Source organism: Bactrocera neohumeralis, chromosome 4 (genome assembly GCF_024586455.1).
Source record: "Bactrocera neohumeralis isolate Rockhampton chromosome 4, APGP_CSIRO_Bneo_wtdbg2-racon-allhic-juicebox.fasta_v2, whole genome shotgun sequence".
In the NCBI taxonomy this organism is placed as follows: Eukaryota; Metazoa; Arthropoda; class Insecta; order Diptera; family Tephritidae; genus Bactrocera; species Bactrocera neohumeralis.
The window spans coordinates 82596286-82609927 of NC_065921.1; the positions used below are offsets into that span (position 1 = coordinate 82596286).

At 36.0% G+C, this 13642-nt stretch overlaps 1 protein-coding gene across 1 annotated transcript in view; it reads right to left on the reverse strand.

Moving 5' to 3' along the window:
- LOC126755587 (uncharacterized) overlaps positions 1-13642 on the reverse strand; it is a 99744-nt gene that overhangs the window by 26538 nt on the left and 59564 nt on the right. The window lies entirely within an intron of this gene.

Consider the following 13642-nt stretch of genomic DNA (forward strand, 5'->3'; position numbering starts at 1 on the left):
TAATTTCTAAATCCTTTTGTGCAATATTGTTGCTCATTTTAAGCCTAGTATATAACGCAGCTGAAATAGCTGGCGAACTTGGATCAAACTCTCATTGGAAAAGTAAAAGAATACATACATATAACAAAAATGAAAGGAAAAATAGTGTATGGGCAATCTGTGGTCAGGAAATGAATAGGTAGGTCAGTGGTTGAGTTTTTAGGTGTAAAAACGGTTTATTTCGATTTTCGGAAAAACTAAAAGTAGCAGAAGGGAGATATTTTTTGAAAACAAAAAAGTCATAGTAGTCCCCTACCATTTCATTGCTCGCAGCTGTACATTACTATGGAAATTTTTCTCCGAAAAAATACCCCACCATAACAATTCAAACCTGTTAGGAAATAAAGTCTTCTAACGGGTGAACCAAGTAGAGGTACTTTTTTCAATAGCCTTTTTTTTGACATATCCCGCGTGAATCGTGTCAAGCTTTCATGTTATCGTCACGGAAAGACTTACGACTACTCGGCCTACTGAGCGTACTATTCGCAACATCATCACCCATCTTGAGACACAGCATTCAATTTAGGGTTGGTGTGGTTTCTGGTGGAATCATCGGTCCATATTTTTCTAAAAATTATGCCGGTGAGAACGTAACCATCAATGGCGACCGTTATCGTGCCATGATAACCGACTATTTGATGCCTGAAATTGAAGCTCTTGATCTCGGCGACATTTGGTTTCAACAAGACGGCGCCACTTCCCACACATCGCATCAATCAGTGGATTTATTGAGAGAACACTTCGGTGAGCAGATAATTTCACGTTTTGGACCGGTCGATTGGCCACAAAGATCGAATGATATCACACCTTTAAGCTTTTTCCTGTGGAGATATGTAAAGTCTAAAGTCTATGCAGACAATCTCGCTTGGATTCAGGTCTTGGAGCCAAAAATCACGCATGTCATTCGCCAATTACCAGTCGAAATGCTCGAACGAGTTATTAAAAATTGGACTCAACGGATGGACCAACTCAGACGTAGCAGTGGCCAACATTTGAAATAGATAATCTTTAAAAAATAAACGGCAAAGAATGTTCTTTTGAGTGATAATAAACATTCCCCATTAAATTTGAAGTCTCTGTGTTTTTTCTTCAAAAAAGTAGGGAACCTCGAAATGGATTACCCTTTCTATAAGCACTCTCCATATCATTGCTTCTACATAAAACTCATGTACTATAGTATATACAGTTATTTTTAATTTCCACAAATCTACTTTCCTAAAGTCTATGCCTCGTTCGTTTCGTCAATATCTAAGGGTTAATTAACAGAAGATGACAAACTATGTAAATGGATCATAATTTTCACTAGGACCTTCGTCTACGTAATATTTATAGTCACACTTTATCGCAATTATTGAAAATTTCGAGCCAATTTTATTTCGCGGTTGAAATGTAGACGGTTATGTTATGAGAATTTCAGCAGAAGCTCAAAAACACTTTATTAAATCATTTCGTTCGTGGATTATTGCTAGATTGCCAAGGAGAATGTTCAATAGATTCCAAATTTTTATAGGCCACTTTTTCTATAAACTAATTTGTCTTTAGAGGATTCATATAAAAACATAAGAAACAAACTCGATAATAAAACTGCAAATCTATAAGAACCTGATTTCAAAGTGGAAAACATAAAACAGTGAAATTATGTTGTTAAAGAAGTTCAAATACTAAAAGATGCGGACAGCTCTACCTCAAAACTGGCGGAACTTTCTTTGAATAGGTTAAGTATATACATAGGTTATCCCAGAGGAAAATCTGTAATCGTTTCAAGCGTAATGTTTGTACAGACTCATATATATTTAACTATGCTCGAAAACGGAAGTTTAAGTCCAATAATTTTCTCGTCCATTGTCGCTCCCAATTGTCGATATCAGATCACTATAGCAAATAGCTGTCATACAAACTGAATTATCGGAATGAAGTGCTTGTAGGGAAGACTTTGTCATTTGACGAGATCTCTTTACGAACTTAGTCATAACTTATTGTCCAGAGCAGCGGTGCAATCTCAGCAGAAATTGTGCAGATCGCACAACTATAACATTAGCTGTCACACAAACTGAACAAATCAAGTGCTTAAATGCAAAACTTTTTTATTTGATGAGGTGTCTGCTTGTCTAAGGCAAAATGTTATTCTATAAAAAATGATCCCATCGGACCAGTATAACATATACTCTTAGTTTCCATATAAACTGACCGATTAAAATCAAGATTAAGATCTTTTTAAGGCATAAACGGGTGTATTATGCTTTAAAAAATGCATATGTGAAGGGTATCAAAGCTTCATCGAAGCCGAAGTTTACGTTTTTTCGTGTTTTGATAATCCGTTGAGCTTGTAATTGCTGTCGGTTTTTATAATGGATGCGTATAAATGCTCTGTTGACAAATGTGGATCGTGTAAGCTTAATACACACATCGGCTTAGCCCCTGCGACTGTTACCTTTTAACATTAGACGGTGAGCAAATTAAGCACAGCGCGCGGATACGCCTGGAATCCGTATTAGAGAGTTATACTCCTATAAAGATACTTATAAGAACTGCTGCCATAATTACAAATTATACCCTACGCACAGCCCGCAAGCTAATCTCGACCAAAACCTTTAATCACGTGCTCATGCCTGTGGGTACACCTAATCAAATGAAAGTCAACCGAAAAGGATGTACTAAGATGCCAGCCATTACTCATAGTTACATGGGTGTTTATGTATATATATATGTGTGACACACACATGTATGTGTGTATGTGGGTAAACAAATGTCAGTTGTGTCAGTTGGTGGTTACACTGCAGTCATTATTATGGATGTTTATTTGACTGTAATGCTGGCATTTAAACAAATATTAGATGATTTATAATATGCTCAAAAACAGCTGTCTGTACAGCTCTATTAATGTGAGCAGGCATGTGGTGCACCTACACACAAATACACACATACATATGTATATGTATGTATAAACTACAGTTGTACTGCCTCGAAAAGTAGGCGAAGAGTTAAGCAAACTTGTACGTTGAGCTCCGAACCACTCGAAGCTCCACTCGAGAAAAGGGTTACATTTGAAGAAGACAAGGCAATCCACACTGACAGACTAACCGTTGTCAGCTTTGTCAAATGCACACAAACATACATAACGTCGCGCGCGGACACGCATACTAAAACGGTATGCAAATAGGTTATGTTTTGTGTTTGACAGTCAGCCCAAATTGTGCGTTTAATGTATTTTTCTGTCCCTGTGTTTGTGTGTTTGTGCGCATGTTATACATACACACATTAGGCTGTGACGATGCCCAGACTGCACAGGCTTATCGAAGGAATTAGTCAGTTAGTCGTCGAACGATAGGTAGAAAAATCAATTAGGTAAAAAGCTTTCTTAAGGGTGGGTCATTGAGTTTAGACAAATAAAAAAAAATAAAAAAAAGTAAAAAAAATAAAATAAAAAAATAAAAAGAAAATAATAATAATAATCAAATACTCTACACATGGAGATTGCTTCTATGATTGGGGGTACAGCGAGGGCTGAATCAAGGCGTCTTGCCACCGGAGCCGAGGATCAACCTGGCTGGGCTCGAACGGCGCTTACGATACCTGGCGCCCTCTGTAATAAGATAGCCTAACTTGCGTAGCAGGGATTACACTGCCCTGCACGCGTGGGTCCAAAATAATGAAGATTTAAAGCAGTTCGGATCTCTTGTTAAAAAGCCGGAGTAAACTAGTCGTTCCCAGAATAAGGCAGCGTTTGGAGCGCCCTCGAAGCAGCCCGTTCCCACGACAGTCGAGTCTAAGTAACCGGAACGGACGGAATTTTTATCCGGCCAAGGACTGCCAACTCGGCACGATTCCTCGAAATTACTTTAGAAATGTTTTATGCCGCTACAACAACAACAACGATCTCAAAGCAGCGAACACAGAGACAAGAGCGAAGCTTGGTCTAGGTGCAAAGGCTAGCAAGGGAGTTGAAGCTAAGACTGGCTCCAGGAAGACAACAACACTAGCGGCAGCAGGAACCAAATCCTGTAGCCAAAGCATGCCTGCTAAGCAGGGAGTGAAGGGAAATACTAGAAGTATTGCTGCTGGAACTGCCAGGGAATAGCTTAGTTTTAAGTTCGCTGACCAATCGAAGGTAACGTATGCGGCGAATCGACATGCTGCCTACTTCCTGAGAAAGGAGTCATGTTAGCTGAAGAGGCTAAGCCGTCAAAAAATCGAAGACCGAATCATTTTCTGATGTGGTCCGGAACCGCATTGGTGTGGTTCCAAGAGCCCAATGGAAATGAGCGCGAATGCCGCTGTCAAATGGAAGGCTGGAAGTGCTATTAAGCAATTCAGATCCGCCACCGTATGCACCGAGAACATTATTGTAATCGGCTCGCAAAACTATGAACGCGATTTTCTCAAAACGGAAAAATCTCACTAACCACTCTTCTCTTCTGGAAATTTCAATGCGAAAGATGCACTTCGCCGACCAGAGCATTGAAAAAGTCGATGAAATTATGGAAAATATTGACCAGGACTGCCACATATGAAGCCATGGCAGCACCAAGGAGCTTGACATTCATCATTAAATGGTTTTGAACTATTTAAAAAAAAAAAGCTGGCTATAAAAAGAAGCTCGCTGTTTGGGTAATGGACCTAATTAACATCTGCGATTCTTTGCTGAAACGAAATGAAATCGAACCATTTCGGAAGCGAATGGTAACAGGAGACGAAAAGTGGATCAAATACAACAATAATGTGCGAAACGGATCATGGTCTAAGCGAGGCTCAACAAATGGTCGCTAAGCCAGGATTGACGCCTCGAAAGGTTATGCTGAGTGTTTGGAAGTTGTTTGAGCTGCTCCAGCCTGATCGAACGATTGATATTACTGTCAATAACTGATGAGATTGAAGCAAGCAATCGAAAAAACGGCCAGAATTGATCAACAGAAAGGACGTCGTCTTCCATAAGGACACCGCTAGACTCGGCAAAAACTGGAAGAGCTTGGCTGGGAAGTTTTGATGCGTCCACCATATAGCCTTACAACATCGGACTACTATTTGTTTCGGTCGACGCAGAACTCCCTAAATAAAGTAAAGTTGGCTTCAAGTGAAGCCTGTGAAAATTACTTGTCGCAGTTTTTCGCCGAGAAACCATAAAAGGTTTACACTGATGGTTGAAATTTGATTAGAAATACGAAAAGACTTTTTCGACTACCCCATATACATATATCATATCGTAAAATTTCAAGCTTCCACTCCCAGATATATATCGATAAAACCATTTTATAAGCGAAACTCAAATATTGTTGCAAAATGAGATGCTTCTATTAATCGTTTATCCTTCGCCTGTACACTTATGAAATTTTGCATTTTAAGTAACAATATAATATAAATAAAAAAAAAAAATATTTGTTTAAATTTTTTTTTTTTTTTCAGAACTCACCAATAAGACAAAGCATTAATTTCTTAACAATTATTGCTTAGTCGAAAAAGCCTTTTCGTATTTTGTCAATAGATGTCGTTGCAGTCACATAAAAAAAAATAAGTTGAAGTTTGATTAGAAATACGAAAAGACTTTTTCGACTACGCATATTTCGAAATAAATATAAAATAATGCCTTTCCCCAACACAACGCACCCTAATAGGCATTAATGTCGGCCTATATGTATAAGTGTATAAATATTTTCATGCATATTAACGGTAATCTGTGTTCATTGATGTGAGAAAAAACAATTAATCACAAGGATTTGTACAAAAACACTGCATAAACCCCACCAAAGCAACACAAATAAATATAAAAAAAGCAAAAAAAAAAAAAATTACAAAAACAACACGCTGTCAAAGCCATGCAACCAATGTCTTCATCGTTGTAATGCGCGTATCAAGCGTGCCTTATGCCAGCTTATTGACACTCGTTTACACTACGGCACACAACAAATGCCCCCGCGAGCCACATAAGCTTCGTAACCCGCGAGCTTGCTATATATGGATGTTGTACTTCCCTTTCGCAGTGTGTTAATTTTTGGCGCTTTTGTGCTTATCGTTGATTTTAAAACGCTTTAAGGCATAAAATGAGTTAAGAAAACTTTTTCTACAAAAAATCAGACTTTCTATAGATGCGTGGCGAACTAGAGTAAATCAAATTTTCGACTTTTAATCAAAATCTTAATTATACTTTCACACAAAATTAAAATCGAGTTAGTTGCATGTGTGTAGATAATATATAACATATATAAGTATGTATGTATATATGTATATATGCATGTGTGTGTGCTGTAAGTTTAACCTGCACAAAAGTGTCAACTCAGTTTTCTAACCACAAATAAATTTTCAACTCTTCAGCACATAAATATATTAGTTGTATGAGCGTATAGCACACAAGTACATATGTATGTGTACAAAGGATAACACCATCAATACACGCACACATATACATGCATAAATTTACGCTTATATAATAGCAAAGCCATACGCGTAGCTAGGAAGCTGAAGCTGGCAAGTTGGCTGTCATCTTTCGTCACAGAGCGCAGAAACAATGAACGGATTAAGAACAAATGTTAGCATTTTGGCGTATAATGGCATACAATCAGCCAGCCGACAACAAAACATTTATGTCTATATGCATATAGTTGAGCATTGTTTATATAACCGCTCTTGTATGTACATATGCGTGTATGTGTTTGTTTGCCAGGATTTATATATGGATTTGTGGGATTTTTTTACATAATACACGCTGACATAAGCTATTGTTTCTTTAATGGTAAAATTAGGTGCGTTTACTTTAATAGCTACTAGAGACATACATACCACACATACTATTATATATGCATTGTGTACGTGCTTTTGTTTGCTTAAGGCATTGAGAAAGCGAAAAGTTAAAGCTTAAAAGATTTTTAAGACACATAAATCAACATGCACCTAGGCAAACATATCAACGTGAAATATTTATGTACATAGCTGCCCTACAGAGCATTATTTCTATTTGCTTTCAGATGAGTTTTTTCTGATACCAACCTGATTAGTTTTAGGTATAACTAACCTAGGAATATCAATTTCACTAGTTCCAAAGAGGTTACGTGGGCTTGAAATTAATTTTTTTTACTTTTTGTTTTTCATTTTTTTAATTTTTAAAAATTCTTTAAATTTTTTTTTAATTTTTTTTAGATTTTTCTTTTTAATTTTTAAATTTTTTTTTAAATTTTTTTTAAATTTTTTTAATTTTTTTTTAATTTTTAAAATTTTTTTTAAATTTTTTTTAATTTTTTTTAAATTTTTCTTTTTAATTTTTTTTTTAATTTTCTTTTTAATTTTTTTTTAAATTTTCTTTTTGAATTTAAATTTTCTTTTTGAATTAAAATTTTTTTTTTAAATATTTTTTTCAACTTTTTTAAATTTTTTTTAATGTTTTTAAATTTTTTTTTTTTTTTTTTAATTTTTTGTCTAGAATATTTTCCCAGACATTTGAGGCAACGTCTAGACTACACGAGCCGGCTACTGCAATCTTAAGTAATATTATTCAAATGTTGCTCCTTGATATGATCAAAAGTTATAATAAATTAATTTATTAATTATTAAAAAAGAAAATGTTGAAAACAGTCGGTCGTCAGAACTCACATAACCACTTAAATTGTTCTAAATTCTTAACTCGTTACAATATTTAGTTTCAAAAATTACCTTAACAAACAGAAATATTTATTAAGTTCAGTACGAATTGTAAAATTATTAAAAATTTTCTGGGTTTATCTTCTCCAACAGAAAACCAAAAATCGAACAATAAGAGGGCGCACCGATACGTACTTAGTCTCAATTTACTACTAACGCAAGAGAAATCTATTCGTTTAATAATCGTATAGTGCGATGGTCTCATCTAATGCCACCATCGCCTCGACCAAATCAGTTATTTGACAATTAGGGGTACTTAAAAGTTGTAAGCTGCCAATGAGTTAGGTAGGTAGGAGTGCTGTCACCATGGGCCCAATTAGCGCTAATTGCCACATTTTGATGCACTATCGTAGAATCTTATAATATTGCTATCCCGTTTCATTGCTCTCCTCAAACCATTTGGTACTCTCAATGAATCTACTTAACTATATCCGTTATGTTTTTTGTGGAAAACCCTTCAACCAGTGATGGGTTCTAAGTACAAAAATCATCAAAAATTAGCCGAAATCATCATTGAAATTCATGGAAATGGAATTGAACATCTCCAAAACATCGATTTATCGCATTTTGAGCGAACATTTGGACTTACTAAAGGTGTGTGCACGGTTTGTTCCGCACAAATTGACTGACGACCAAAAATTGCTCAGAATCCAACATTCGAAGAACGATTATTTGACCAAAAGTCACATTTTAATCATTAACAACCCCCCTTATTCACCTGATATGGCACCGTGCGACTTCTTCCATTTCGGAAAAATGCATTTGCCCATGAAAGGAAAGCGTTATGCAGACGTAGAGGCCATTCAAAAGGCTTGCACCGGCATACTGGCGGCCATACCAGCCAACGAGCTAAAACACTCGTTCGACATTCTTTTGCACAGTGCAAAAAGCTGTATTGAACCAGAAGCAGACTATTTTGAATAAAATAAATTGATTTTGCCGAAAAAACCATTTGTTCTGTTTCTTTTAAAGTCCTGTTTACTTTGGAACACACCTTGTATTTTGTGTCGTGTTTGTGATAGAGCTGGGCATTCACAGAGAAAGTGAGAAACCATTTGCTTATTTCCTTCTAGCTTGAAGCTGCGGCAAATATAATCACAAAAGCAGGTCAATTTTTAGCGCATGCTCTCTAACGGTCAGTGCCCCATTATAGTAGCTGTAAGTCTGTATATACTATTTCTGGACCTATATATTAGGACCTTGGTTCTATTTCTGTCAGATTTGGGTCTAATCTACTTTGTTTATTTGCAGCTTGTTATTGAGTTCCATCTGCTCTGTTCAGAATGCATATAAGGCTCTCTTTTGATTATTCTCAGAAGGCATGGTATTCACTCCACCTCTAATTCGCCTAAAAAATCTCCTAGTTTTGCCAACTCATCCACTTTTTCCTTGCCGAATATATTGCTGTGACTGGAAACCCAAATTATTTTCAAGTCGAATTGTACTGCCAGTGTGCTTAAAGCCTTCCTGCAATTGTGGTCTACTCTGCGTTCGTTCCGATTACATAGACCCGACTGTCGTGGAAACGGGTGAAGTACTTTGAAAGTTACCTCTGATGTCAACAATTCCAGCAATGCCGACTGGCTGCCATGTACATATATGGTTGGTTTCTGTATCCTCCCGCAGTTATTCACTGGAACTTTACAGACCTTCTCTATACATAGTACATCTGCTTGGAATATGCTGTCTGAATTTGGTAGGCGGATTGAAATAGAGAGAATCCGCAATCCATTTTGGAGACGTCGATATAGATAGCGGTAGTATCCTCCGAACACGACAGAACATCTACTCTATTCATTTCTAGAGGGAATCCTCACCCGCAAATGACAATTGAAATCTAACCTTGGGAGGTTGTAATCTGGTTTATTGATGTTTATATGGCTCAGGATAACACTACGATTCAGGATAGCACTATGGCCATAATCTTTCCTGGTCCAACCTAATAATTCACTTATTCTTATAACAGAACTAGCGGCTGTTTTCCGTCTAAAGACGTCTACGGACAGTTGATGGAGAAATATATTGAGCGCATCAGACAGACATGAATTAATAGCCTCGGCAACCCCTGCACAGGCTGCCCTCTGTATTCTGATATTATAGTATTTCTGTATTGCTGGCCACCAAATCAGTGCTCCTTATCTCAGAATTGGCATAATGACGGTCTTATACATCCACATAACAATGATCCCTATACTTTATAAAAAGTCCTTAAAAAGCAGAAATATACTCGGAGTTTTCTCGATATCTAAGGAGGAAGGATCGCTATTTGAAAAACATGAAAAAACGTTTACTTCGGTTATATCAAAGCTGACATACAAGAAAAGAATCTATACCGAATTCCGTAAAGACATCTCGTCAAATACAAAAGATTCCCATTTAAGGACTTGATTCCGATCGCCATTCAGTTGTCCGATATCGGCGATTCCGACAAATGAGCAGCTTCTTGGACAGAGAAGGACGTGTGAAAAATTTCAGCTCGATATCTCAAAAATTCTGAGGGACTCGTAGACGTAGCTTAATCAACTCAGCTCATGCTGATCATTGAGATATATACTTTATAAGATCTAAGACTTTTCTTCCGGTGTTATAAACTTCTTGGCAAACTTTATATACCCTCTTCAGAGTGTAAAAAAAAACTATCTATTTATTTATGTTAGTCGGAAGGGGAGTAGAAATTAGATGCCGTCTTTTAAAACTTTGAGGTCTTTTAAAAGTTCAAAGAAGGGTACCAAAGGAGCATAAAAGTCCTACCAATCTATTCAAGTTATATATTTATCCCTACTGGGTTTGTTGAGTGTTCAAACACCTGTGCAATTTAAAATATGAGTTTAAATTTATTTTGTTATTGATTTTTATATATTGACCAACTTTTGGCAAACATTTTCCAATAAAGGCAAATTAATGTGTAAAGCAAACGTTTATTGAAGAAAGAAAGATAAGTTAGCAGAACGTAGTGACAACTTTCAACATCATTAAGCAGAGAACAACAACAGAATAATGTTGGGAACTGGACAAGCTGTCGTAAAAAAGGAGGACATAAATTTGAAATTCTTAAGTACATACATACACATGCTTAGATATATGTTTATGTGTATATATTTGTCTCCCTCCATCAAATTGACAGATGGGCAACGATTAAGAGCACCTGGCTTGGTCAAAACATTTTCTGTAACACTGTTACACAAAACGACAGAAGAAAGTGAAAACAGAATATTATGGTAAGTACTTTAAGGAGTTGGGAGTTTAAGCACTCTTCTTCATTGAATCGCTGATTCTTCAATGAGCTCTTTACTAGTACTTGAGACATAGAGGGTCTCGACGAGTGTATTTCACCATATCGCACAAAATGTATGCATAAAATGACAACAAAGTGTCTTCCGTACAACATGAGATGATTTAGAACGATCTCAAGAAGAAGAAGAGCCAGGACTTAAAGGATCTGGATATACTAAATTAGATAGATAGACGAGGAATGCACCACGACCTTAGGTCTATTGTGCCTTCTCCTAAATCACAAAGATTCCCCTAGCCTCAACATACTAAAAAGAACTGAGAATCTTAAACTACTTCATCTTTACAGTGTTCCTCTGTATAGATAAGCGTGAGTCACGTCTTACTTAACGATCTGTAATCTATCGTTTTCAGAAATAAAATATACAAATTTATAGGCTAAATAGGGACCTAAGGAAGTCTCTACCAATACATGTCATACTATATTTTTACTGTACCAGAAAAAGAAGGTGATCTCAATAGTTTAAGTGATGATGCAAAAACTTAGGCTAACTTTCGACTAACTACCGGATAGCACACTTTGAAGTTTTTGAGATCGTGAGGATTAACCACAAAACCTAACCTAAGCAAAAGTGTGGCAAAACTCGTTCTCAAAAACTATATAGATTGTTGAAACTAATAAAAACTGACGGACGACTTCATAAGGTTACGGAATATGCTTTTTCTTGACGATTTTTTATACGAAGAAAACCCGATTTCTTACTTTAAGTCTGTCAACTCGGCAGAACTCTTTACAAGTGTCATTCCGGCGCGATTACTGTTTTAGTTTCGAATCGAAGGCATCAGAAATGGATGAGTTAAAGAAATGCACATAAGACTTGAAATCAAAATAAATGATTACAGCAATGATTTTAAATGCGAAAAATTGAATTTTCCCCAAAGCGAGAATCATAACTGTATTGCGCATGCGTCAGAAGACATGTGAGAGCACCACCGGTGCTGCCCGTTTATTTGAGCATCTGGTATAGCTTGTTCGATTCGCTGGAAAGTAACGCTTAGTGAATTGAACAAAGCCAAATATGCGCAGCGTGACGAGTTAAGGTGACTTGACTATGTCCATACGCGAACCAATCACTCAATTTTTGAGATATCTTTCCAAGATTTTGCATACGTCCTTTTCTTCCTAAGAAGCTATTTATTTGTCGGAACTGCGTATATCGGTACACTGCAACATATAGCTGCCCTATAAACTGATCGATAAAAATCAAGTCTTTGTATAGAAAACTTTTTTATTTGACGAGATATCTTGAAGAAATTTGGCATAGATTATTGTCCAAGGCATCGATGTAATCTGCAAAGAAATTATACAGATCGGACTACTATAGCATATAGCTGTCATACAAACTTAACGTTTGGAATCAAGTTCTTCTATGGAAAACTATTTCAATTGACCGGCTATCTTCACGAAATTCGGAGTGGGTTATTTTCTAAGGCAACCAAGCAATCTCTGAATAAATTGCTTAGATCGGATCATTGTAGCATCTAGCTGCCATACAAACTGGCCGATCAAAATCAGGTTCTTGTAAGGAAAACTTTTTCAATTGAGCAGATATCTTCATGAAATTTAGAATGGGTTATTTTCTAAGGCAACAAAGCAAATTGCGAAGAAATTGTTCGGATCTGATCACTGTAGCATATAGCTGCCATACAAACTGAACGATCAAAATCAGGTTCTTCTAAGAAATTTTTTATTGATGAAGATATTATAAAGTTTTTTTCTGTTTGCTCTTTATTTGGAATTCATGTATTCTAGTTTTTTTGTAAGAAAGAGTTGCAATATCAACGACAAAATTGACCTTGATTCTATTTAATAACCATATAAAGTCATTGATTTTTTTTAAGCTGTCGCCACACTAAGTGATGCTAAACTACAACTCTGCTACAAAAACTAAAAATTGTTTTCAACTCATTCAAACAATGCTGTATATGGTATACGTTTATCTATTGACAATATTATTCCGATAGCAATTGAGCGCCAACATATTGAACTACTGTTTAAATGCCATTTCGAATTGACTTTAACTTTTTGAAAACATTTTTATTTATTACTTATTTTCGTACAGCACTTTATACAATTGTTTATTTCAGGCCAGCAATTTTATTCGTTACAAAAACTTTGCGCTCTATTAAATATTCAATAGCATCAAAGAATTCTCGTAAATGTTGATTCGAAATTGTGCTCGTACAAAAATTCGGTCAGCCAGTCTTTTGTTAGCAACATTGTGGCGAAAATATTTCAATGCTACAATGTGCATGAGCAGACACAAACACAGCCAGAAATGCGCACCATCATACATACATACGTGCATACAAACATACAGAGAAACATAAAAGTACAACAACAAATGGCTGAGCGAATAAATTCAAGATGGATGCAGTGGTTGGCAAGTTATTTTTTCGGCTTTATGTACATATATACTTTATATACTATATATATATGTATGTAGTATATTTATGCGTATATACTCGTATACTCTAAATGGCGTTGATGGCGCAAGTTTGCGGTTTTAATAAACCGCAACTGAAAAGCAAAAATGTATTTGAATTCACTTTTGTTGGGAATGAGTGTAATTAAAAACGTAATTATTTTAAGTGGAACTAGTTATTAACTAATTAATTGTGAAATAGTTGAAATTTTATACGCAACCGTTTTGGTAATTGAATTTTGAATATTCTATGGTCTCAC